The following is a 25088-nucleotide window of genomic DNA, read 5'->3' as shown; positions in this document are numbered from 1 at the left end:
CAATGATGGGAATTGGAGCAACTCCCTCACTTACAAAGTACAAGGTGCAGCACCCAGTTGATGCAAGCCGCTCACTTCACTTTGTGTCTGACTTTCCGCACCTCATTAAGTGCCTCAGGAACGGGCTCCTGAAGAGCAGCTTCAACACACCAGCAGGCGAGGTAATAACATAGCTTAATTTGTTTTCGTTACCTTTCACTCTGCAAGCAGGCTTTGTTTATATGTCTAGGGATGTATGTTGTAGAACTGGCTTGTCATTTGTGCGTGTGTATGTCGCAGGTATCCCTTCGACCGCTGCGTAAGGCACTGGAACTTGATGGCTCAAATGTCACTCTTCAAGCCATGGCGGCAATTACAAGTCGTCACACCAATCCCAACTACTTCGAAAAAATGTGAGTGTCTTACGCGTTCCAACTGTTCAGCGACAAGGTGCTGAACGGTCTTCGGCTGTATCAGACAGAGGTGGAAAGCAACTGTGGAAGGATTCAACCAGTGCTTATCTTCTTTGGGTAAGTTTACGCACAATACTTTTTCTAAAATGCAATTCTCTCCAATTCTCTCGCACCGCAGAAAAATTACATTGCTATTTATTTAACCAAGAACTGTACTTTAGAAAATAAATTCTTGGTGCGTTTTTTTTTTCTTTTTTTTTTTTTTTTGGCAGGATGATCCGAGACGTCATTCAAATAATTACATCCAGATTCCCAAGCCAAGCCTTGCGGCCAGACTCGGCTTCTGAGGAAAAGCTGCTTTCGTTTTTGGCGTACCTGACCGAATGGGAGCTGCATGCAGGTGGTCGAGGCGGCTTCCTATCTGTATCTACTGCTGTTGGCCTGAGAGTCACGGTAGCAAGCGCTCTGTCTTTGCTGACCTACCTGACGAAAAATGTCAGCTACAAGTACTTAATGACTTCAAAATTGAGTCAGGACCCAGTCGAAAATCTCTTCGCTATAGCACGGCAGTCAAGCGGTTGCAATACCCATCCAACACCCCAACAGTTTCTCATTACTGTGTCTTGCCTACGTTTTTATGGACCTGCCAGATCTGTTGCTAATGGGAATGCTGAACCTAGTGTTCTTACAGCCCTACTTGAGCCAGACTTGATGGAAGGCCCGAAGCCCAACAAAACTGACATAATTCAAAGTCTTCTTAATGATCATGATGTTCCCATGACAGGACATCGAATGCAGGGCCCTGTACCTGACCACGCCTCATGTGTGACAGCAAAAAGTGACGATCGGCTGATTTTTTACATTTGTGGTTATGTTGCCAGGAAGTTTCTGTTGAAACTGGAGTGTGATGAATGCCACAAATTGCTTCTCACAAAGGAGGACGTTGATTGTCTTGCTGCAGCTCAGTACACCAGGTTGCGAGACAGCGGTGCCCTACTGTATCCAACCGGATCGCTTTTCAGGTTTATTCGAAGGTTAGAAAACCTTTTCACAGCCACTTTCAGTACACAAGAGCTGCATCATGACAGTGTAATGGTTTGTAATTGCTCTTGTTAAGAGAAACCACCAAGACAGGATAGGATGCGCCAGCTATGCAGAATCATTGACAATGAAGGTTGTAGCTTTTTATGTTACCACACGGCTGCACTTTTTTGTGAAGTCCCTAAACCGTTCTAAACATAAGAGCCGGGAGACTTCAAGGTATCTGAAGTTGAGCCGCTGTACATAAGTATGTGCCAGTGGAATTGTGTACTTTGCCATGGAACACTTCTCTTGTATTTTTGCCATGGCACGCTTCTCTTGTAATTTTCTTGAAAACGCCTCCTCCTACCCATTGATACTGAGACTGAAATCAACTGTCTGCATGGAGACTCATGGGTTTTCAAATGCGCATGTTCATGGCGTGGTTCAATCATATTGATAGAAGAACGCAGCAGTATGCGTGCATTCAGCACAGGGATCTTTTCTCTGTTTCGAACATGACTTGTGACTGGTGGAACTGGGTAAAAGAAAAAAAATTGAAATACTGATGATAAAAGTGCAATCTGATCTGCCGCCGCTGTATAAACTGCGTGATCGCAAAAAGAACCATTGCAGATAAGCGCCTCGCCCTGCCATCCCTATGCTATAGAGATCTTACCGTTATTCACATAAAACCGCATTGGTATATTTGCCCCGCCGCTGTGGCTCAGTAGTTGTGTTACTCGGCTGCTGACCCGAAAGACGCGGTTTCGATCCCGGCGGCGGCGGCTACATTTCGATGGAGGCGAAATGTTGAGGCCCGTGTACTGTGCGATGACAGTGCACGTTAATGAACCCCAGGTGGTCGAAATTACCCGGAGCCCTCCACTACGGCGTCCCAACCCTATCTAAAAACGTTGGGCCTCCCTCATAGCCTGATTCGCTTTGGAACGTTAAACCCACAAACAAACGAACATTGATATATTTGGCATGCAGAAAAATGAACACAGCATTCTGAAACTCCGTGCCGCCGCACTCGCTACTGCTGCGTCCTGCGGCTCCTGCCGCAGACCGCCTCAGCCGGTGCTCGGGAAGTGAGCGCGCGCGCCATCTCGTGAGCTTCTACACAACCTCCCTCACATCCAGGCCGCAGCTCCTTCCACTAGGGACTGCATGCTCTGAGATATATATGGCACGTGATCACGCCTATTTTTCCGTCATTATCCGCGTGCCGGCTAGGCATAGCATGACAACGTAGCCGACATGACCTTCAACGAGACGTTTCACCGAGCCTCCGGCTGCGGTGATAAATTGAGCAGGCCTCGTCCTCAGGAGTAACGTGGGATTAGCGTAAACTAAACACGATTGCTCGGAGCTAACCAAGCTATTGCCATGCACCGAAACTTTGCAGCCGGCTATTTTGGCGTCGCTGGCAAAAATATAAACAGTAAAAATTAGAGGATCTCTTAGATGTCTCTTAAGAGAAGAATGGCGAAAGCCTACCCTTCCTTTTCTATCATTTACCTCTCATTGTTTGCCTTTTATTGGCGTTCGTTGCAGAACTACATTGCCAAAAATAGAAACAGTAAAAATTAGAGGATCTCTTAGATGTCTCTTAAGAGAAGAATGGCGAAAGCCTACCCTTCCTTTCCTATCATTTGCCTCTCATTGTTTGCCTTTTATCGGCGTTCGTTGCAGAACTACATAAAATTATAATTGGTTTACAGAAAAGGAAAGGCGCAGCATCTGTCGCACTTTCTTCGACAAGTGTGCGTTTGGACGGTACACCATCGCTCCTGTCGCGTGGCGTTCCTTGGCGCGCGTTAAGTGTGGGATTGCAGATGGCAGGAACGCCAGACAAGATGAGACTTCTGGTTGGTCGCTTCGAATTTGGCAGCTGATGACGTCACTTTTCTGTCGACCAATCAGGTGCGCCGCTAGGTCAGACAGCTTTTGTCGACGACAGTGTGAGTCATTGAAGGATTTCGCCTCAAAAGAGCAAGGATATGACGCTTTATCATCATGCGACTTCCTTCACACCCGCTTTGCACGACGGAGCAGCCCAGGCTCAGTGAAGCGACGCCTATTCAACCACTGAATGAAAGTGCCCCAATTCTTGTTCTCCCACCGGAAGGCGTCCGCTCTAGTGAGAGCCCTTTTGGGGATGCTCTTCAGTGCTCCCGCTCACCCACTGAAACCCACACTTTCCCTTCTCTTTTATCTCTCGGACACGGCCGTTAACTCCGACGGGCGATCTAGTTACTCTCCCTCCCGCTAGGAGCATTATTTGAGCGGTTTTCCTCTCGCCACAATAGTCAACTGGAATATATTTATATTATAATTCACTATACTCGCCACTATCCGCCCACACAATCCTCCGATCACAACGCCCACAATAGCGCGTTATTGCAGGAGAACGCGCTGTATGTTGCTGTCGCAGTAGAATGAGCACATGCAGAATGACCCAAAGTTTGCGTTGTGCGCAGTGTGGAAATGTTATTTGGGAGATTCACGGGCTCCTAGACAAGAGTTGATCTAAACAAAAAAAAAAAAAAAAGAACACAACAATCCAAAACTGCACTTGACATAAAAGCCTCGTTTAAGTTCGCTCTATATACAGCGGTTTCAAAATATCGTCTGTGTTTGTGCCTCGATTCGTGTTAACTACATTTTCTCAGCACCCCTAGCAGGTAGGGTGAGCTTACCTTTTGGACAACGACATATGAATGCTGTCGTTCATGCGCCCTTCCATGTGTGTATGCACATACCTACCACATGTTTCGCTCGCGCTGTCTTTCACAGCGTGAGAGACTAACATAGATACCTTCTATACAATTTTAGACTTATACCCCCATCACACCGTCATTTTCAAAGGCGATTGAGTCGATAGCCTTCGAGATTTTCGATCCCGATCGAACTCGAAGGAGTTGTGGCGCTGCTACACGGCAAAACTCGAAGGCTGTTGAAATAGTACTGGTGTTTGGCGCCAAACTTTTGAGGCGCCACTACCATTGCTTTCGGTTTTGCTTAAATAACTAGTCTTTCTATGAATGCAAAATAAAATATAACTGTTGCCTTTTTTTAGTAACTGCAGGTGTTTAGTCGTTGTTCAAGGACAACTTTTTTTTTTTTTTTTACGCGTTGACGTTCATACGGCTGTGCTTTTCATTATGTTGCTTTTCTCGGCGGCACAGGTTACAGTGATAGCACATAAATAATGCGCCTTAAAAAAAGAGCGACACTATGTTAAAATTATTAAGAACATTAACATTTCACCACGCAAATTAAAGATATAAAATAATAACGCTTGTTCATTTTTTTTGTATCGTAAACGCACTGTGCACGTGTGTGCGTGACGTTCCTCGGGTCAATGCTAGCAACCTTGCGGACGTTCGACGGCCTTCGAGATCTCGATAGAGTTCTGGGCTGCTCCGCTGACTCGATAGACTGTCGACTCAATGGTCATTGAAAACGCCCGTATGACAGCGGTATTACTCGACTCGCTCGTTGGCGGAGTATACAACCAGCGTGCCAAAGAGTCGTCCACTGCCGTTACCGTGGCGCTAGGAAAGGAGCTTCAATGCTCGTCTACCTTTGTGTTCGTCATTAGGCAGATAAGTTTGCCAAGAGAAACAACACTGCGGGCTTTTGCGGATGACGCAAGATATTGTTCGCCTGAGGCTTCGTCCGCTACATAAGGTACCAGCACGATGGTAACAACAAAAGCAAAAAGGGCAGTAAAGCCACTAGTATAAAGCGAGACTTCGTTCTCATAACCCTCGCATTGAAGGGGTGCGATGAGCAGCTGCCATGGCAGGAAATGGTTCGCTAAGCGCAACCCGGGTTCTGAAGTGCGGGCGACGTCCTGCTTCGAAAAAGAATGTACAAAGCAAAAAGATGCGTCCGCATGAGCTACAGCTGCCCTTCTCAGCGGGCTTCGGAGCATGCATGCTTACAACACACACACACACACACACACACACACACACACACACACACACACACACACACACACACACACACACACACACACACACACACACACACACACACGCGCGCGCACGCACGCACTCACACACACACGCACGCACGCACACACACACAAGCGCGCGCGCACGCACGCACGCACACACGCACGCACGCACGCACACACGCACGCGCACACACACACACACACGCACGCACACACACAACAGCGAGCGTCGCGTGGTTCCCAGTTATGGACTCCTGCGGGTACGTTTCGAAATTCGCTTTTTCCTACATCCGGTGATCACGGTGACAGAGGGCGCCGCGAATAGCCTCACCTCGCATGACGATCGTTAGCCTAATGACACACTGCCGATTTTCCGGAAAACGGCCTCGTAAACACCGTCTCGTGCACGCACAGGCATTTTTTTTTTTTTTTTTTTTTTTTTGCATTCCGCGCCTCATTCCACGAGAATTTTCAGCGTGCACACACTCAGCGTATGTTCTTTCTGTCCTGTTGCGGTATAACGCAGCTGTGAATGCGACGCCAGTTGCTGCAGCCAATGTTGAGGTCGAATCGTCCTGCCCCCCGAGGAGTGGACTGCCGCGCCGCTCTGTCGTAAACACACCACGAGTACACATGCAGAGCAGAGATACGGTGAGATAAGACGGGCGCCTCATCTACCCTCGTCAACTTTGTGTAGTGTTTTCGCGCTCCATCGCCACTTGAACGTAGCCATAAATAAGCGTGCCTATGTTGCGCAATCTTTGTTCCGTCAATACAGCGACCGACGAGTAACCGGAAGGTATGCCACTCATCTACAACAGTGGCAGGTGTAAGAAGACGTTAATGCTCTACCACAGGCACACCTCTCCAACTGCTGAGCGAAAGGGGAGACTAAAATCATTCCAGTCCATGTGCCTCATTTCTGTAAGAAAGCAGCCTACCATTAGTGCCATAAAATAGCTCCCTTTCATTAACCCTTTCCGGACGTTTTCTTTTTTTTTTTTTATTGCGCTATTCTAATAGCGAAGGTGTCGGTAAAAATGCCCGTGCTCATGTCTGGATTGATGAATGGATTTTGGATTTTGTCGGCTGGTCCTCTGAGTCACCTCGTAGATCAATTGTTCAGTGATCTAGTGTCCACACGGCTTACCAGGCGGCAAGAGGAATTTTCACTTCAGAGCTATTTTGTCGTGACTATAACCACTGCGTCGCGTTAAGTCAACGTCCGCTAATCGCAGCGCCGTGACTAGCAACCTCCTCAGTATAGCCGAGTATAATCGGAGGCATATGTGAGGCCAGAAACTTGCACAGGCTTGCTATTTACGTTACGACCATCGCTGAATTCCCCAACGGGTAACATTCGTAGAAACTTGTGGTCATTGTGCTCTCGCGTTCTTACACTTATGTGTTGTGTGCCGGTAACGGAGTGAGGTGCGAATATAATCCAGACAGAGAGACCATTTTGTTTGCATGCGTTCGTGCACACAAATCGTACAAACAAACTAAGGCCAACGTCGCTGTTATGCAGGAAAGAACAAGCAAAACATATTAAAAACGTGGAAGGCCACACCGATCAAAGAGCCGGGGTTGCATCACTGCCCCAAGGAGTAGGCGTCCTGACATCGGCGCAGGTCATCGACGAGGCGAAGAAGCCGCGCGTTCTTCATCGCTGACGGCCACCACGCAGGGGGTGCGGCAGGGAGAAAGTGGCAGACATGCGCGCTCAGCCCCCGCGCTAGCGGGCAGTGCACGTGCAAGCGAAGCCAGGCGCAACAACAGAGGAGAGAGGCTGACGCGTTCGCAATCTGTCCTCGCTGCCATCCGGGCAGCAATTCGGATTCTGCTCATTGCGACACGAGCCGGCAATATAGGCGGGTAGGTGATCGTGATGGAGGTCGTACCTTTGAGGACGAATGGCCGGCCTACTGACGGACCTTTGTCGCAGAGATCGAGCAGAGGCACACACGTAACTCCTCGATAAGATCTGATAGCTGTGGCCCGGTGCGTCATGTACGGTAAGGTACGGGTGCGCGGTCGCGTATCAACGAGACCTGCTTAGCGAAAGGTCGCAATAACGCGTACCAGAGCATGCACACGGCTGAAATGTACACACGTCACTGTTAAATTATCATCGTTTTCTGGCACCGAATACTACGGACAGGCGTGAAGCGGAGGGGAAGCCGTAATAGCATTGCAACGGTGTTTTGCTATTCTTTCGCGAGAGATATAAGGAGACGCACGTCTCTTTTGCTGTTTCAGGTCGGTGGTGGAGTTCCACAGGGAGGAGTCCTCAGCCCAACTTTATTTAACGTTGCGCTAATTGGCCTGGTGAGTGAACTGCCAGCTAACATCCACATAAGTGCATATGCTGACGACATCTGCATCTGGGCCTCTGGTTCGACACGCCCACAACTACGTGCGAGATGACAATGAGCTGTGTCTTCGACATCGATGTACTTACGGCGTCAAGGTTTATTTTTAGCGGCAGAAAAGTGTGCAGTGATCGCGTTTACGGGAAAATGTGTCAGCCGCTACCCGATTACCCTTCATGGAGTCGTAATACCATACGTCTCCAGGCACAGATTCTTGGGAATAATTATTGACCACCGACTATCTTGGTCGAAACATATTACTATGGTGAAGAAGAGGCTGAATTTTGCCATGTACTTCGTTACATAGATCAAATGGGGTCCAACTGAGCGCTCCTTAATACGGTTTTACGAGACTCTGTTTGTTGGCTACATCTTGTACTCTCCCAGGTACATCCCAGTACTCTCTAGTATGAGCATTTCATGCTTGCGGACTTTAGAAAGCGTGCAATAGCAGGCACTAAAAATATGCCTTGGACTGCCCAGATGCACCTCTAACAAAGGCACAATTGAAGAGGCACATGCTCGCCCAATAACCATATACTTGTCACACGAACCACTTCGTGTATATTTACGAGCACTTACAAGACACCATTTTCACCCACTCAGCAAGATTCTGGGTGAGAGGCCGGACTGCAGTTTTACAAGTGCACTCCGCTGCCATCAGTCGCAAGTACCGACAGGATATGCCCTCCCATATCGTCCCGTCCAACCACCATGGACGATGGATAATGGAGATGGACCTTTGGTGCACCTTCGTGTTCCCGGAATACTAAAGAAATCAATGGTGCCACTTAGTGAACTCAACTTACTCTGGCGCACATCTGGTCAGAATATCATAACTATATTCACGTATACACCGATGGATCTGTGTCAGCACAGGCATCCGCTGCAGCTGTGGTCATACCAGCTCAGAAAACGACTCTGCATTTACTTTTGGGACATACCTCTACATCAACCGCTGCTGAGCTTGTAGCCATTCGGGAATCTATTCGCTACATATATGGGGATCAACACTATAGCCAAACGGGCGAGTTGGTGGAACAAGACAGCGCTCGTCTTGTGTTCCTTTGCTGTGGTGTTCGTCTGTCGCGCTGTTTTTGCATCCAATATGTGAGGAATCACCTCAAAAATGGTGTATATTCACGGGCTCAAAGACTGCATTACAAATTCTGGAAAACTTCTTACGCCACACTGCCTATCAGTCCCTGGCACTAAGCATTATGGAGCTCCTAACATCTGCCCAGCTGCAAAGCCACAGGATAATGTTTCAATGGATCCCTGCCCACTGCGGGCTCAATGGGAATGAACAGGCCGATGTTGAAGCAAAAAGCGCACTCATCAATGGCCTCCAAACAGCTGTGCCTTTTTCAAGAGCGGATACGACGTGCCTTCTTACGAGTTGTATGAATAATGCTACAGCAGCTTACTGGGCCCAGCCAGAGGCCCGACACATTCGTCTAAGAAGGCTCGATCGAACATTGAAATTTTATGTTCCGCGTGATATTCCGCGTCATTAGGCATGTTGGCTACATAGACTTCGTTTAAACGTGGCTTTCACGCGCAAGTACTTACATTTAATTGGACAATGTTCAACTTGTGGCATCCCAGAGACTGTGGACCATATATTATTGGTGTGCCCAGCGTATGCGTGCGAAAGAAGTGTGCTAGCCGCTTCCTTGAAGCGTTTGGACAAGAGACCTCTGTCGGAGGAACTGCTGCTGCGCGCTTGGCAGGACAAGGGGAGGGTGTCCAGGCAGTGCGTGCTCTTTGCCGCTTTTTGTCCGCCAGCGGACTTGATTCGCGCTTGTAAAGTAAGCTACTATGTCTGTGTATGTATTTCATATGCCTTCTCCCACATCGTCACCCATCATGACCTTCTTTCTTCTCTCCTTCCCCTTCCCCAGTGCAGAGTAGCAGGCCTGATTTAAATTATTCCGGCCAACCTCTCTGAATTTTTCCTTTCAATAAATCCATCTAGCTGTTACACCTCTTGTCTTCCTAGGCGACCAAGTATCTTGATTATATGTTGTTCTATGAATGCTTAAAAATGATCACTACTTCTTTCGCCAAGAGCATGTCACCTTTTATTGCGAAAGCAATACTACTCGCGCTTTCAAGCCTTCGCGTGACCCGCCCGCAGTTACGTCTTACCCACGTGACGCTGTGACGTCACACCCCACGTGACACACGGTCTGGCAGGAGCTGCCAACTTGGGTCTCTCGTTTCACATGGGACGGTTATGTCATAATTAGCCTGCTAGGACCCTGGCATTCACGTTACCCCTATAGGCCACTAAGGCATGTTCATATGGGCTGGTTAAAGCGGGGCTTTATATGTGGGCTGAGGAAGAAGAAAAAGAGAAGAAGAAGAACGCTCAGTCACCCGCAGCTAATGCTTTCGCTCAATATTTGGTTTAGCAGCGTTGAACCCTTGTAATTTTTTATTAATTCCGATGTACAAAGTACTCCGTCTTGTTGGTCTTTTTAACATTAATCGAAACTATGCATTCGTTGTCATTTTAACTTTCTTATAACGTCAGCCACTCATGTAATGGCCCTTTCAAATGCTTGCAAACGAACCGAACTAAACTTTCCTACGCCTCAGAAAACCTTTGCGAATGTGGCAGGTTTCTGTTCTCGATTTACGCCCGCCACGGCGGCTCAGTGGTGAGGAAGCTCTCTGCTGCTGAGATGAAAGAAGTGTGTGTGTGTGTGTGTGTGGGGGGGGGGGGGGGGGGGTCCTGGCCGTAGCAACCGCATTTTCATGGAGATGAGACGAATAAAAGACACCTGTACAATGCCAGTACACGTGAAAGATCACCAGGAGGTCAAAATTTCCGGAGCCCGGAAGCAAGGCACTGGTAAGCTGTGCGATGCCAGTGCACGTCAAAGAACTCCAGGTGGTCGAAATTTCCGAAGCCCTCCACTACGGCGTCTTTCATAGCCTGGGTTACTTTGGGACGTTGAACCATGTAAAATCAGACCGAACCAAACCATAGGATAAGCACTTATAGAGCTTTTTGGCTATTTACAACCGAACGAGCACGCGCTGAGAGTCTTAGCTTCTTATTCCATCTCTCTTCCGATATATAGCCATCACCCACATTGAGGGGTGAGCCTCTTCGAGGACCATGGTAGCTTGGACGGTTCACGGCAGGCCGCGTTTCGCGTGCGCTCTAATTTAGAGGGTAGAGGTAAAAGAACGATCAACTTCAGAGGCACGTCGCGAGACGGACGCGGCCTACAGGGCGCTGGGAATCATCCCGGACAGCATCGAAACGCTCCTCTGTCCGCGCGGCAGAGCGCGCACCCGTGACAGGGCGATGGTGAGCCTCTGTGCGTTCATCGAGCGGAGTGCTTGAAGTCACGCTTGCTCTTCGCCAGGTAGTGCGTGCGTGGCATGAACGCCCCGTGTATGCAACCGCGGACTTATGCTGCCGGGCGCCCCACCCCGACTGCTTGTGCAGTGTGTAGCGCGCGCGATCAGTATGCAACAAGACGGTTCGTGCGCGCGGCTATGTATATACAGCCTGTTGCTACCACACTGTAAATAATTGCAGTGGCCACTCCCACACGGTCGTTCGTGGAGAGTGCTTGGACATTTTCGCGAGAGCGACACGAACTCGCTCACTTTTTGTATTTTGTAAATAACGTGCTCCCCTTGTCCTTTCATTCTTGCTATCGCTCACCTCTGTGCTTCTCGCTATATCCCTTTTCATTTCCGCCGGACGCAGCTCTGGTTCTTCAGATATTAGATGGTAGTTGCTGCTACCAATTACATTCTTTTTCTTCCTGTTTGATAATTATTTTAATAAACCCCTACCACTACCGTCAATTTATTTACACAACGACAGACGTAGAGCGTATGCAGAGTCGATCAAACTTCTCTATGGCGTTGAAGCGGTGTAAAATGTGGCATATTAAGTCAAATCCCAACTCAGCTGCTTTATTAGGAACAATGCGCTTGAGTGTGGGCACTTCGCATACGCTTTTGCTGCTGCGTTAGAGCGCCTGTATTAGTAAGTGAGTACTACAGCCTTTAGAATTGTAACTTACTTCCGCCACACAGCGCAACTCAAGCGCTGTAGACAAGTGTGATCGACACTATCACTTCTCTCTAGTGTTAATTTCTTCGTGTTCAGTGCACTTGGTACATCGGGTCAAAAGCTTGCTTATCGCTTCCAAGAAGAACGCATTCGCACCGCTTACTGCACGTCTATGGTTATAAAAAATCGACGACCTCCTGAAGCACCAAAAATCGGATGGGCGAGATGTGGACTGCGGATAGTGGTTTCCAGTGCCACAAGCGTTTAACAATGTATTGGAGCCCCTCACTCATCGAGTATAGAAATCAGAGCACTCCTCTTTGTTCCTCATATAGGTGCAAGCCGCTAGGGGAATCGACGTGCTTACTCGGCAGCGACCGGAAGGCAGATGACGGGATCGAGATCAAATTGCGCGCTCGTGCGATGCATGCTTCCGCAGGTGTCAGTATGACGGCGTACAACGACGGAAATGACAGAGACGTGCAACAAGGAGTGCACAAGTGACTTCACCACCAAGCTCCTAATTAGAACGAATATTTGTGGCACCATGGACGAAGTGCATGTCGAAAAGGGAGAATACTGTGTAGAAAAATGATAATTTTTGGCTCCTATACCTGTGCATGAATAAATTGAAATGGAAAGTGTACGTTATTTTTTACTTGCCCTTGGGATTAACTATAGGGCGCGTGCCTCTAAGTGGTTCTTTACTCACCCATTTCAAAGCGGCGCTCAAACAGGCCTGGCATGACAGCTGCATTGCAGCGGGGAGCGCTGGTTAGCCGGGCAATCTTTCCACCTCTCCCGTTTGTAATGATTCTGTCTCGCTGGGGTCTGCGCCCTAGTAACTGAAACACCGGAGCTGCGGGGATTGATGAAAAGGAAAGTATTTGAACGGGAGTAAAAACAGGTCCGATCCCACTTTGCCTCCCACGAAGATCACTGGATTGCAGGCGTGGACTCTCAAAAGTGGTAAAATTATCGCCACAAAGCCGAGCAGGTTTCGTATCGTACTGCTCCAGTGCGAGAAATTGCGAGCGTTCGATTGCTGCTTTATCGTCGTTCACTGCCGCGCTTCGGACCACACGCCGCCGTCACGAAGGCACAGTTTTGTTTGTTTGTTTGCTTTGGTCACACTGATTCCGCTTCAGCGGGTCCGCCCGAATTATTGCACCAGTCGCCTTCTGGGCAAACGGGGCCACTTGAGAGAGGCAAAGTAGCACGACTCGGTACGCTGCGAACGAAATACAACCAGTGCGATTTTGCATATACAGCGGTGTTCCATTTCATGGTTTCCGGACTACTTCTGCGACACCTGTTGCTCATAAATGCAAGAGAATGGTTCCGTTTTGGTTGTGTTCCTGCGTTATGCAAACGCTTTCGGCCGCATTCCACAATTTGAAGCGAAAAAATTCTAAATTTTTTTCTAGAACGCCCTGAGAGCTATAGTTCTTGTAGCTGCGGCGATTAAAACTTGCTAATACAAGTCTCATTTTCACAACGGCTCGAATCGCTCAAACGGAACACATCCAGAGCAGCGTCATAGGGCCCGTATAGTAACAAACTGCACGGCTCGTGTGCAATACGATTCTCTCAGCCCCCCCCCCCCCCCTTTTTTATTTGCATATTTACTCGCTTGTTGCAAGATGCCGGCGCGAAATTCCATCGTGCACCGTGATCATCTCCGCCTCTACCTTTAGGGTTCCAGTCATAGTGCGTATTTGGAACCGACGTTTGCGTGCGCGCTCACCCCCGACTCAAGAGCTCGTAGTGCTATGTCGGCTTGAATCTCATTGACCGCTCTTCTAGAAAACCATGTGAAATGGCGCATTCCGCCGCATAGGGAAAGGGAGGGGCGGAGGGGGAGGGGGGGGGGGGGGTGTTCGAGACTATTAAGTACAACTACAGTCAGTCACTCGAAGTAAGTGCAATGGGTCCACAGCTACCGCTGGGTTGCCAGGAAAGACAGCACGGCATCACTCGACGCCGGCGCTCGCATTCTACAACCTCGAAATAAATATTTTTAAGGCGAAGGCTTTTCTAGGCTCATGGAACGGAATCCCGTGCGCGAGAGCTCTGTGCGAGATGTGCGCTAGATCTGTGCGCTGATGTCACTTGTAAATCATCCTGATGACGTCATAAGAAAATAAAATCCCACTCAACACCGGGAATCGAACCTTTATCTCTAGCATCGTCAGCTGCGCGCTTTAACCAATTGCGCCACACCCGGTATCGTAAAACACACATCATAATTCTCCTTGTCTACAGTGAGGATGATAGTAGCGATGACATTGACGCTGAAATTAGTGATAATGACAATAATGGCAGTAGCAATGATAATGACGGTGCATTTAGTTGATAATGATAATGAGTTCAAACGTGATGCACCGTGTGCTCCAGAAACGCTCCGACTTTCGCATTTCTGCAGTGTAGATTCCACAGGGCTCTCGGAAATGTTACTACTTCTACTACTGTCCACTGAGAAGCCTTTTCCACCACGAACGAACCACCACGAAAAAAACGGGCGACATTGAAGGGTCGGTACCTCTGGAGGAGGCACGAAATCTCAGGAGGATGAGCTGTCAGTACACCCTACACTCTGGCAGCGTATACCTCGTGGTCGACCAGGGCATATTCCTCTCCCTCCCACTCTGAGGTCCGTAACCTTTTCCCCCTCCGAACCCGCATTCATAGCAAGTAGCAGTTCTTAGTGCTTTAAAACGAAGAAAGCGTAAGAATAGAGCAAATAAGCAAAATAATTACGCAATTTTATCTCAGTATAGGGCCTAAACTAATAAGATATCTCGGCGCAAAATAACTGGGTAGAAAAACGGCAATAAAGGTCCAGTCAGGGCAAATTTGGGAACCTGCTAAAACAAGCTACATGCGAAAGGAAAGCTTAGCTGTAAGCGGCATGCGTTCTCGCTCAAAGGACTTGAGTGTTTGCTGCACTAAGCACGGGGTTAGTGGACGGAACTTTGCATTTCGATGGAGGAGAAAAGCTATAGATACCTGCGATGTGCGATGCGATGTAGAGTTGTGCGATGTCATTGTGATTTAGAGAAGCCCAAGCGGCTGAAATTATTTTCGAGCCATCCGCTACGCTGCCTCTCTTCTCTCTCTTACATATTCCCTCTCTCTCTACCCGGTATAAGGCTTGTTAACGTAGAAACACGGGCTAGTCGGACTTAATATACGTAGAAGGAATTTTTGTTTGCGCAAAATACACAGGACGATGGAAAGATGCAGACGCAGGATGAACGCTGAACTTCAACTGTTAGTTTATTGGCAGGAATGTACAATATATTCACAGCACAAGCGCGAAAACGTCCGCTGCTAAGAGCATGTCCTATAGCTGCGCATCCGCCTTAAGACGTAGATTAACAATTCAGCACAATCACCAGAGCTCGCGTGTCATTTTATTCCCAAGAAAATACAACTCTTCTGCAGACCACAGCGCAGAGGTACTGCTAACACCGTTGTTGCCTGCGAAAATAAACGATTAAATTAAGTTCTGGTCTGTTCCAGCAGCAGTAAGAGGAGTCAGGTGATTTCACTTGCTCACCTATAGGTCGACGCTAGCGCCATTCGTTCCTGTGGTGGCGCTCGCGCCCATCTAAGGAACACGCCAGCGGCGAAGACAGGGACAATAGAGAGTAACACACAAACACAGCGCTATTATTCCCGGTTGTCCCCGTTTATCGCGCTGGTTTCTTTTTTTTTTTTTTTTTTGCCGAATATGAACGCATTCCAACTAGCCCAGTTCGCCGTGCTTATGTTTTGTATAGTGCGTGTCTTCGAGCTATAACATGATCGAGTCCGCCAGTCCCTGTGTCGCACTTCGTGATTATCGCAACCTCTCTCGCTCCTTGCTTATAAATTCCTTCAGAGAACGGTTGCATAGTCGCCCGCAAAGTGAAGCTCTCACTCGTTACCTTTTCTCTCCATTTTTTATTTCAACGCGGCAGCACTCAGCAGCTCCTGCCGCAGAAAAGCCGGCATCGTCAGGGGCGGATGTGAGCGAAAAATACTGATTCGTTCACAAGGTAATGACGTCATCATATTCGTGACCTTGCACAGCAATTTCAAAGAACCCTCGAAGCTCACGTTAGAAGTGGTGTCACGCCTGGAATGCAAGCGATTAAAACGCAACATGTGATGCGAATTGAAGGCCACCGCGAGTCTCAAATCATTGACTTTAAAAAGTAAATCATATTTAGTTTTAAAAACGTAGAGGTTATATGAGTGGACCAAACTCATGAACTTTCCTCTACAAACCAGACAGGCTATCGACCAGGCCACACAAGGCACAATTGCGCGGCTTGGGAGAGAGTAAGGCTTTATATGTACGAAGTGAGGTCACTCACGTTAAGTGACATCCTAGGACTGTATTTAATGAGCATATGCGTAATAGAGAGGACCCCAGGTTTCTTTTGCTTTAAATGTGCCGTATTGTTGTTTTTTCTCCCACCCCGAGGCTTCAAGGCGGCCTCACGTTCGAGAGCTCTGGCTTGCACGTGCAGGATTCTATACACGCTCGTGCGTTTGAACACGACCGCGTTGTACCTTTCCGTTTTTTGGATTCCTCCTGACCTATATACGTACAACAGTTAGTTTTTTTTTTTTTTTCCAAATTGGCCCACGCCTCAGAAGAAGTGACTCCAGCGATGTGCTAAGGAGACAAATAGCTGTGTTCGAACGGTCCATGAATACGCGGCCGGTAGACGCCGTTGGCGTGGGCTGGCGATGACGCTTAGAAGCCGAAGCATACGTCACGTGTAACGTACTGCGTATTTGTGAAGTGCGCGGCCTACCATGCACTAGGCGAGATCTTAATGCGGAACACTATACCTGACGCAGTAAAACTCAACAAAAAATATCGCGGTCTTCCTGACCGTGAGGGTATTCAGCAAGAAAGATCCTCTGAATGTGCGTTAAACAGCCCCAAAAACTTTATAGTGCCGTACTAGTAAGGCTCCCATTTCACCGATCTTTGGCTGAAGCCTTACCTTGAAACCCTAGCCTCGAACTGAAAAGAAACGGCACGTGCTTTCGCATATACTTCCTACTTGGCCAACTTAGATAAATCGGCGGCAATTTTTATAATCGGTCGGCCACCGAAGCAGGAGAGCTTTTCCGTATGCAGTCAAAACTCGATTTAACAATAAGTCCGACTAAACGAATATATCCCGATTCCCCCTCTGACGCCCATATGTGGTTCAATGCTTTCAGTAACTCGAAATAACGAAAATAATTCGGCCATCTGTCCCGATTTAACGAACGTTTCGCTGAAGAATGAAGGTGGAAAAGTTTATTTTTGGTCTATTCTGCAGCAAATGTCCAATAATGCATTAACTGCGGGCCAACGGTAACACTGTGTAGCAAATTCGTCCCGCTGTTGCCAAACTGCGCGCTGCGAAACCCCAATTATACTGAATCGAATTCACGAGATTTCGCTGGCGGTAGAAAGCTGGCCCGTCGACTCGGTGTCGGCAGCGGTGCCTCATGCCGACACCGGAAGAAATTATAAATGCCCTTCATCTGCTGCTACAGTTTTAACGGAACACGTGAGGGAAGAACGCACGAAAACCTCTTGTTGCTTACAACCACAGGCAAGCGATGATCAGCGACGTCTTTGCTGCGAAAGAAATTCACTCCCCTCGGACCCTTCTTGCCGAGGTAAACTTTTCGTTGCTTCTCTTCATATGCGCTGTCTGTGTCGGTAGTTGTGCGCGCAGCAATTATATTGTAGCAGCACAGAATAGTGCGCAAGTTGGTATTGCATTTAAAGATGACGTAACAGTACAGCTTCCCTGGTCCTTCGTTTAAGTTGCGCTGTTACGTCCTTTCAAAACACGATTTCATTTTCAGCGCATTTACGCTTCGCAAGTATGATGGCGAGGTACTTCCTTGATGCCACGGCACCATATGATTATCGATTCTATTGGATTAAGTGAACCAGAAATGCCTCCTTCGAGTTAACGAAGTTCCCGATTTAACGAAATATTTCGTGGCTCCCCTCAGCTTTGTGAAATCGAGCTTCAACTGCATACGAGTAAATCAAAATGAGATGGGACTCGAGAGTTCGCAATGCTGCAAGGCGAATGCCATTGGGTGCAGGCGTTCAATATAGTACAACGTTATTCAAGCATAAAAAAAATACAGCCGCCTGCCTTCTGTTTATGATTGTTCGAAGGGTGGTCGACCTTTTTTATCTCGTGTCATAAGTAGGAAAACTGACTTGCGAGGTTTCGTGCGAGGTCTAAGCCTAGCAGTGCCCCAAGGTGATCGGTACCTCTACGCGATAAACGGCGAAAAAAGCAGAAGTTAGGTCTTCTCTTAAGTGACACAACAAACTCGCTTTGAAAATAAATGGGCCAAATGTCGCGGTTTCGGAGCGGTCGGGTTTATGAAATTCGGCAAGGTATTCAGGTCGATGACTAATAGTGAATCTTCGGGGTGGTTAGTATTCGGTCATCACTTTAAGTTTATTATAGCAAAAGACAGGACAAACAGGGAAGGATGAAAGGCGAACACAGACGCTACTTAAAACTAATTTATTGAGGGCCAGAAAGCTTCTGCATATATGGTCCTTCGTGGCTGTGCAGGCGCAACCTCACACTGAATTATTTGAATCGAGCAAGCAGAAAGTTATTTAGCCAGGCTTGCATATATATATATATATATATATATATATATATATATATATATATATATATATATATATATATATATATATATATATATATATATATAATGTCTTGCATTGACATTTTTTTCCTGAAGGCAGTAATTAAAAATGACTTACTTAAAAATAATTTAATAATCAATTAATCTTAGTGAACTGTAACCTACTGCAGATTAGTATAGGCGTATATATATATATATATATATATATATATATATATATATATATATATATATATATATATATATATATATATATATTCGGACGCTTTTCTTTAATAATCAAGTTGCCAGTAACGCCCGTGAGTGTCCTAAAATAATCAAGACGAATCTGCTGGTCGCCGCCAAGTATTCGGAAATTCTTGAATATTCTCGAATCGGGTATAAACTTAAAAGCAAGCATATTCTATCCGTAACTGAAAGTTCAAATATATGCGAGCGCATGTTGAAAAAAAGAAAAAAGAACCGCCCTACTGCAGTCGTGGTTCTGCCAACATATTTCGCAATGACCGACCGGCGACGCGTTCCTGTCGCCCCTGGCATCGCAAGGGAGATGCGTCAAGCCGTCGGCCGACGTGCGGCCCCCTATTCCAGCTCGTCGGCCCACGTGTAGCTCGCCTGTGGCCACTAATCGCTGACGCGCGTACCCTTACGCAAGAGCAGAAACCGGTTCGTCATGGCTGTCCACCTGTCCTCTCACTTCTCCAAAGCGCAACTTAGTTTTTCGGGCGGTCGCCTTTCGCCTACATCCTACGAGATTGCTAGACGGACAGGCTATTGTTCTTTTACATTGCGCTGTGAATGTGAATCTAAACGACGGAGTTATCACCGCTCTTACCGAGGCGTTTCAAACTCATGGCGGCGAAAGAGCATTTGCGTAGAAATGGGTTACGAGGGTTACGAATCACCCGTTTTTACGCTGTTATCGGCGGTGAGTCGGAAGAGCCGATGTGCGCTCGCGGTATCTTGTTATTAGACGATCATGTGAACTGACGTCCATCGATGCGTGCTCATGCTTTCGTATTCGTACTAAAACGTTTACAGCGTTTTCGTCTTTTGTGCGAACAAGTGTTTACGAGACTAGCTTCCCCCCCTATTTTCTCCATTATGACCCAAGTAATGCACAGGTTCGTCAATGCGGCCTCCTACACGCGGTTAGTTCCGAAGACCCGTACCCTACTGTAACAGGAGAAGCTCAACGCTGAAGCCCCCTGGGACGGAGGCCCCTATTTTTCGCCCACGTTTTTGGGAGGCGGGGCCGTGCCCGCGGGGCTGGGCGGAGAGGAAAGAGTGTGGCCGAGAAATAGTGTCCGCGTACATCCCCGCAATCAGCATCAATATACGCGTGTTTACGATGTCCCAACGGTGGTGGGTGAAGGATTTAATGGCAAGCAGAGTGACGAAATCGGCGTGGCCTTGTGAACACCGATCACGTTCTGAAGGAAAACGCGACCGTCGTAGCTTGTTTTTTTTTGTTATTTTCCGTTAGCCATTCAGAGTCCAAATGGCACGAGAGCATCGTTTTCCTTGACAGCGCGATGCAACGCTATCTAGCGATAGTTAGTTAGTACGTAGAATATTAGAGCAACCGGAGGAGCCGTAATAGACAAGCTCTCGATCAAAGTGTCTTCTTCTCCTGCACCCCCCCCCCCCCCTCTTTTTTTTTTTTTCAGGTCTTTCTGTTAATATTTTGCGGCGTAACTATATTCATTTTCTCTCTTTTAAAAAGACATTTTACACTCTTCTTTGCTCATTACCGCATACCGAATAATTACAGCGCTGGCTTAAAGGAAGTCCGAAGAATACAATTTGTGCAGTAGATAAAATGTCCTCAGTACGTCCCTTTACGTTAAATATGAAAACTAACCTGTCAGGAAGAAGCTTTTGTTTAAGCACAGCTTTTTGTCCTGTGCGACCGACGCTAAGTCTTGTCCCTATATCCCTGCCTTTCCTCTTCCTCCTCCTCCCTCTTTGTCAATATACTGTGCAGATGCCATGGTAGTTCATGTGGACGCAGCATGTGGGAAACGCAATATGGTTAGGTTAGTGGTGATTTCGGTGCACAGGCACTGGTGAAGGGCGAGCCCTGTCATCTCATCCTGTTTTCACCGTGTCCGTTTACCGGGGGAGAAAATCCAGTCCCAGACAACACGACTTTCTCGAAACTTCTGTGGTCTCGTCTGAAAAGAAATGCGGCATGCCTACCGGTCATTCGTATTCCTATCACGAGTCTTGAGGCGCTTTTCAACGTCTTTCGTGGTTTCGTTGACACCCAGAGGGCGTTAACCCGGCCTTCCGTGCAATCGTACTTTCCTCTGGCGAACGTCAGCGTGGCGACAAAGACCTAGACCGGTTCAACGTAACGGCGGCAATTCCTGACCAATTTCTTTTTTTTTTCTTTTTTTTTTTTAATCGTCCTTCGTCTTTGGCTCAGAGGCCGCCGAGACGCCGCAATTGGCGGGGTCGGTATGTCGGCGCGGTGGACGATAAGAATGAGACGGAATCGAATGATGTCAGTCGCATTTTGCTGCTGCAAAGTCCACGACCTCTATTCCGCCGATTGAATATAGACGCGAACCGGCACTGGAAATCGGCTGTTATAGCTCGGCCCCGAGTGAGAATGCTGCCTAATGGTGGCGGTCGGTTACCGTGGGCCGGACAACTTTTATGATGAAGCTTACTGTTGTGGCGGCATTTTAGGTAATGTGCACACGGTATTTACGAATACGAGAAGGAAGACGACCCCCCCCCCCCCCCCCCCCGGCACCCCAAATCCGCGCAGACCGTGTACACATTACCTAAGACGCCGCAGCCGCCACATCAGCCCTATTCGATGACGAGCCCTCAACTGCTGTCCAGTGGTGCCACCAGTGTTTCTTAAGCGTATGCCACTCTCGAGCAGTGCGAAAACGACAGTATATATCTAAAGAGCCCCGCCGCGGTGGGGCAGTGGTGACGGCTCTCAGCATGCAGCACCCAAGGACGCGGGATCGAATCCCAGCCTCGGCGGCCGCTTTTCGATGGAGGCGAAAAGCAAGGCGTCCGAGTGCTGTGCGATGTCAGTGCACGTTAAAGAACCCCAGGTGGTCAAAATTTCCGGAGAACTCCACTACGGCTTCTCCCATAGCCTGAGTCGCTTTGGGACGTTAAACCCCATAAACCAAGCCAGATGTCTCTAAGAGATGTGAAAAAGACAGCGAATTAAGGCGACGTAAAACAGTCTGGCACTCCTTCAGCTGAAAATAGGGAAATGTTTTTTCTCATTCTTTCAATGGCGGGACCCTAAAGCTGCTAAAACCACACTGGCACAATAGGGCATATATGTTTCATACACGGAACTGCTGAGGACTTGCAGGTCGCTAATCCAGAGCCGTCGGAGGACCAAAGGATCAAAGGCCGTATTACAGGGCTGGACCCACAAACCTAGTCAAGCTATGCCTCTTTGGTTGACCGAATAAACGGTATTCCTGTGTGTATATCGTCCTGTGTGTATATCTGTGTGTGTGAGAGAGAGGAAGAGGAGGAGGAGGAGAAGGAGGAGATTTCCTGCCAGAAATCTCATCCTCCTCCTCTTCCACTTATGATTATCCAGAACCACCCGCCTCCTCCTATGAGAAAAAAGAAATAACGAGGAGCCTCATTACGTTCGCACATTCGTATGGGGCTTTGTATACCTGCTTAATCTGTGGCCACTAGAGGCCACCAAAAAGCACATTTTTGTTCTTACTACACCGTAATGGCCAAAGTTTTGCGTGGCCACTATCAACATCGTCAGCGCATGCACTTGCGGAGATTCGAACTAATACACGTCATGTCAGAATGAGTTAAAGCACGTTTGATCCAGTGCCCCTGCAACCCTGATGATACTGGTGTGCTGGCACATGGCAGGCATAAACACGGCCCTTTGTGAGGTGGTGTTGAGTAGGAAAGCGAAATGCCAAAAAAAAAAAAAAAAAGCGCCACGGTTGTCGGGGGCACAGGATATGAAGCTGCAATTCGAAATGGTGAGTCAGGTGACTACTGCTCAGGGTTGCCAGATCGAACCAACCACAGGTAGCCAAACTGGCTTCCGCAGTAGCCCAAATGTAGCTAAAACCGAACATTGCAAGTTGACTAACTTACAGACAAAAAGCTTTTTTGTCAAGTGTTTCTGCGGTTACTACCTGTCCTTCTACTTCCAGTACTTCGCTACCTAATGTAAACTGCTGTTCCTTCCCGAGGCTGTTGAACATTACCTTAGTCTTCTGCATATTGATTTTCAAGCCTACCTTTCTACTTTTCTTGTGTAGGTCATCAATCAATATTTGCAGTTCATCCCCCGAGTTGCTTAGCAAGGCAACGTCATCAGCAAATTGCAGACTACTGAGGTGTTCTCCATCTACCTTTATACCTAACTGCTCCCATTCCAAGTCTCTGAATACTTCCTCTAAGCAAGCTGTGAATAGTACTGCGGAGATTGTATCTCCTTGCCTAACTCCTTTCATTATAGGGATTTTGTTACTTTCTTTATGCAGAAATATGGTTGCTGTGCAGCCACTATATATATTTTCCAGCACTTTCGCGTACGGCTCGTCTACCCCCTAATTTCGCAATGCCTGCATCACCGCCGAGGTTTCAACTGAGTCAAATACTTTTTCGTAATCAATGAATGCTATGTATAAGGGCTGGTTATATTCCGAGCATTTTTCTATCACCTGGTTGATGGTATGGATATGATCGAAGGTAGAGTACCGTTTCTGAAACCCTGCTTGATCCTTTCCTTGATTACAGTCTAAGGTTGTCCTGATTCTATTAGCGATTACCTTAGTAAATACCTTATACGTAACAGACAGTAAGCTGATTGGTCTGTAATTTTAAGGCCCTTAGAATCCCCTTTCTTATGAATGAGGATAATGTTTGTATTCTTCCATGGTTCCGGTACTGTCGATGACACCAGGCACTGCGTATACAGGGTGGCCAGTTTTTCTAGCCCGATATTTCCCCGTACTTCAATAAATCTGTAGTTATCTGATCTTCTCCAGCTGATTTCCCCCTTTTCATAGTTTCTGATGCTTTCTTGACCTCGCCCTTCGTCACTGGTGGAACGTCTGACTGTTTTTCCCTACCGCCAATCTCATTACGGTCCTGACTACTTTGGCTACTGTAGAGATCTGCATAGAACTCCTCGGCTACTTTGAATATCTTGTCCATATTCGTGATGACGTTGCCCGCCTTGTCCCTTATCGCATACATACGGTTTTTGCCTATGCCCAATTTCTTCTTTACCGCTTTAAGGCTTCCACCCGTTCTTTACAGCATGCTCAATTTTCTCCATGTTATACTTCCTTATATATATATATATATATATATATATACATATATATATTGGTTTTTATATCTTCCAGACTTGGCGCACAGGCATCTTTTTTTTTTTTTGCAAACAGCGGCTTTTTCGGACAAGAAACAAACTACAACCGGTAATATATAACGCTACATTCCGCTTGCACTGCTCTATAAAAATATATAATGTTTAAAATTTGACACTGCCTATTCTTCCTGTTTGAAAAAGCAAATCTCTCGGAACATGCGTCTGGTTGGCTGCTTTGGGTGGATATAGGGCACATTCTTTTCGCACATGTTCCTTTTTGTAGAAACTTTGTCGTAAAAGGAATTAGTACTCGCCCCTTCCCCTTGGAGTTCTCAGCCCTGAACGCGGGCTGCAGACTCATTCGGACCTTCCGACTACGCATTGTTTTTTTCTCAGATTCGGTAAAATAAGTTGTGATGAAGTGTCTGAAAATGTTAGACCATTTTCGCTACAAGCAGTGTGATGCGACTGGAATCCTGCGTTTTATTCTTTACGACTCCGCTTGACATGGCTACTTCTTTTCCAAAGGAAGGAGAGCTGTGCCACACAGGTGGACCTGCTGGATACAGTTTACGTCAGTTCCATCTGCAGTTTTACGCTTGCGCGCCTATGGGAATAGCAATTAGGCAGTGACCGAATATCTGAACCACGAGAGTGGAATAACTGGAAGAATAACGATGAGGTGGCGCTCATTTGCCAGGCACTCCCAGGTCACGATGGCAGCTTACCAGAATGCATGAAGAGTAAAGAGTATAACACCTGTCTAACCGGTTCTGCACCTATACGGGCAAGAAGCAATGAAGAAGGGTACCGAATAAGATTCAGCTTTGACTGGGGACTGCGCAGCAAGGGATAGAAATCAGAATGATGGGTGTAACCTTAGAAGCAGGAAAGGAGCAGAGTAGATCATGGTACAAATGAAAGTTGCTGACATTATAGTCGATACTAAATAGACAAAATGGGAACATGCATGGAATTTAACACAACGGCAAGACAACCGATGGTCGCTAAAGGTGACAGACTGGATTCTCAGGGAAGGAAATGGTAGCATGGGGAGGCAGAATGTTGAGTGGATGAGATTGTGACCTTTGTGGGGATAAGGTGACAACAGCTGAAACAGGACAGGGTCGATAGGCCGCTGTCATGTAGTGGGCGTCGTCAAGCGCGTCTCTTACCCTCCCCCGAAAATAATACGCAGCCTGGCTACGCGCCTGACTTTTCACTAAATGATAGAAGAATCATTTGATGTAGCAGG

The 25088-nt window shown here is 47.4% G+C and overlaps 1 protein-coding gene and 1 pseudogene across 1 annotated transcript in view; one reads left to right on the top strand and one right to left on the bottom strand.

The window, feature by feature from the left end:
• LOC146183827 (nose resistant to fluoxetine protein 6-like) overlaps positions 1-25088 on the bottom strand; it is an 86723-nt gene that overhangs the window by 55504 nt on the left and 6131 nt on the right. The gene's annotated exons all lie outside the window — the stretch shown is intronic.
• On the top strand, positions 271-1781 carry LOC146183828 (uncharacterized; annotated as a pseudogene).

The sequence above is a fragment of the Amblyomma maculatum genome, chromosome 7 (genome assembly GCF_055883805.1).
Source record: "Amblyomma maculatum isolate TAMU_Amacu chromosome 7, ASM5588380v1, whole genome shotgun sequence".
Taxonomy (NCBI): domain Eukaryota; kingdom Metazoa; phylum Arthropoda; class Arachnida; order Ixodida; family Ixodidae; genus Amblyomma; species Amblyomma maculatum.
Note: the sequence above shows the minus strand (reverse complement) of the source record. Positions and strands in the feature narration are given on the sequence as shown.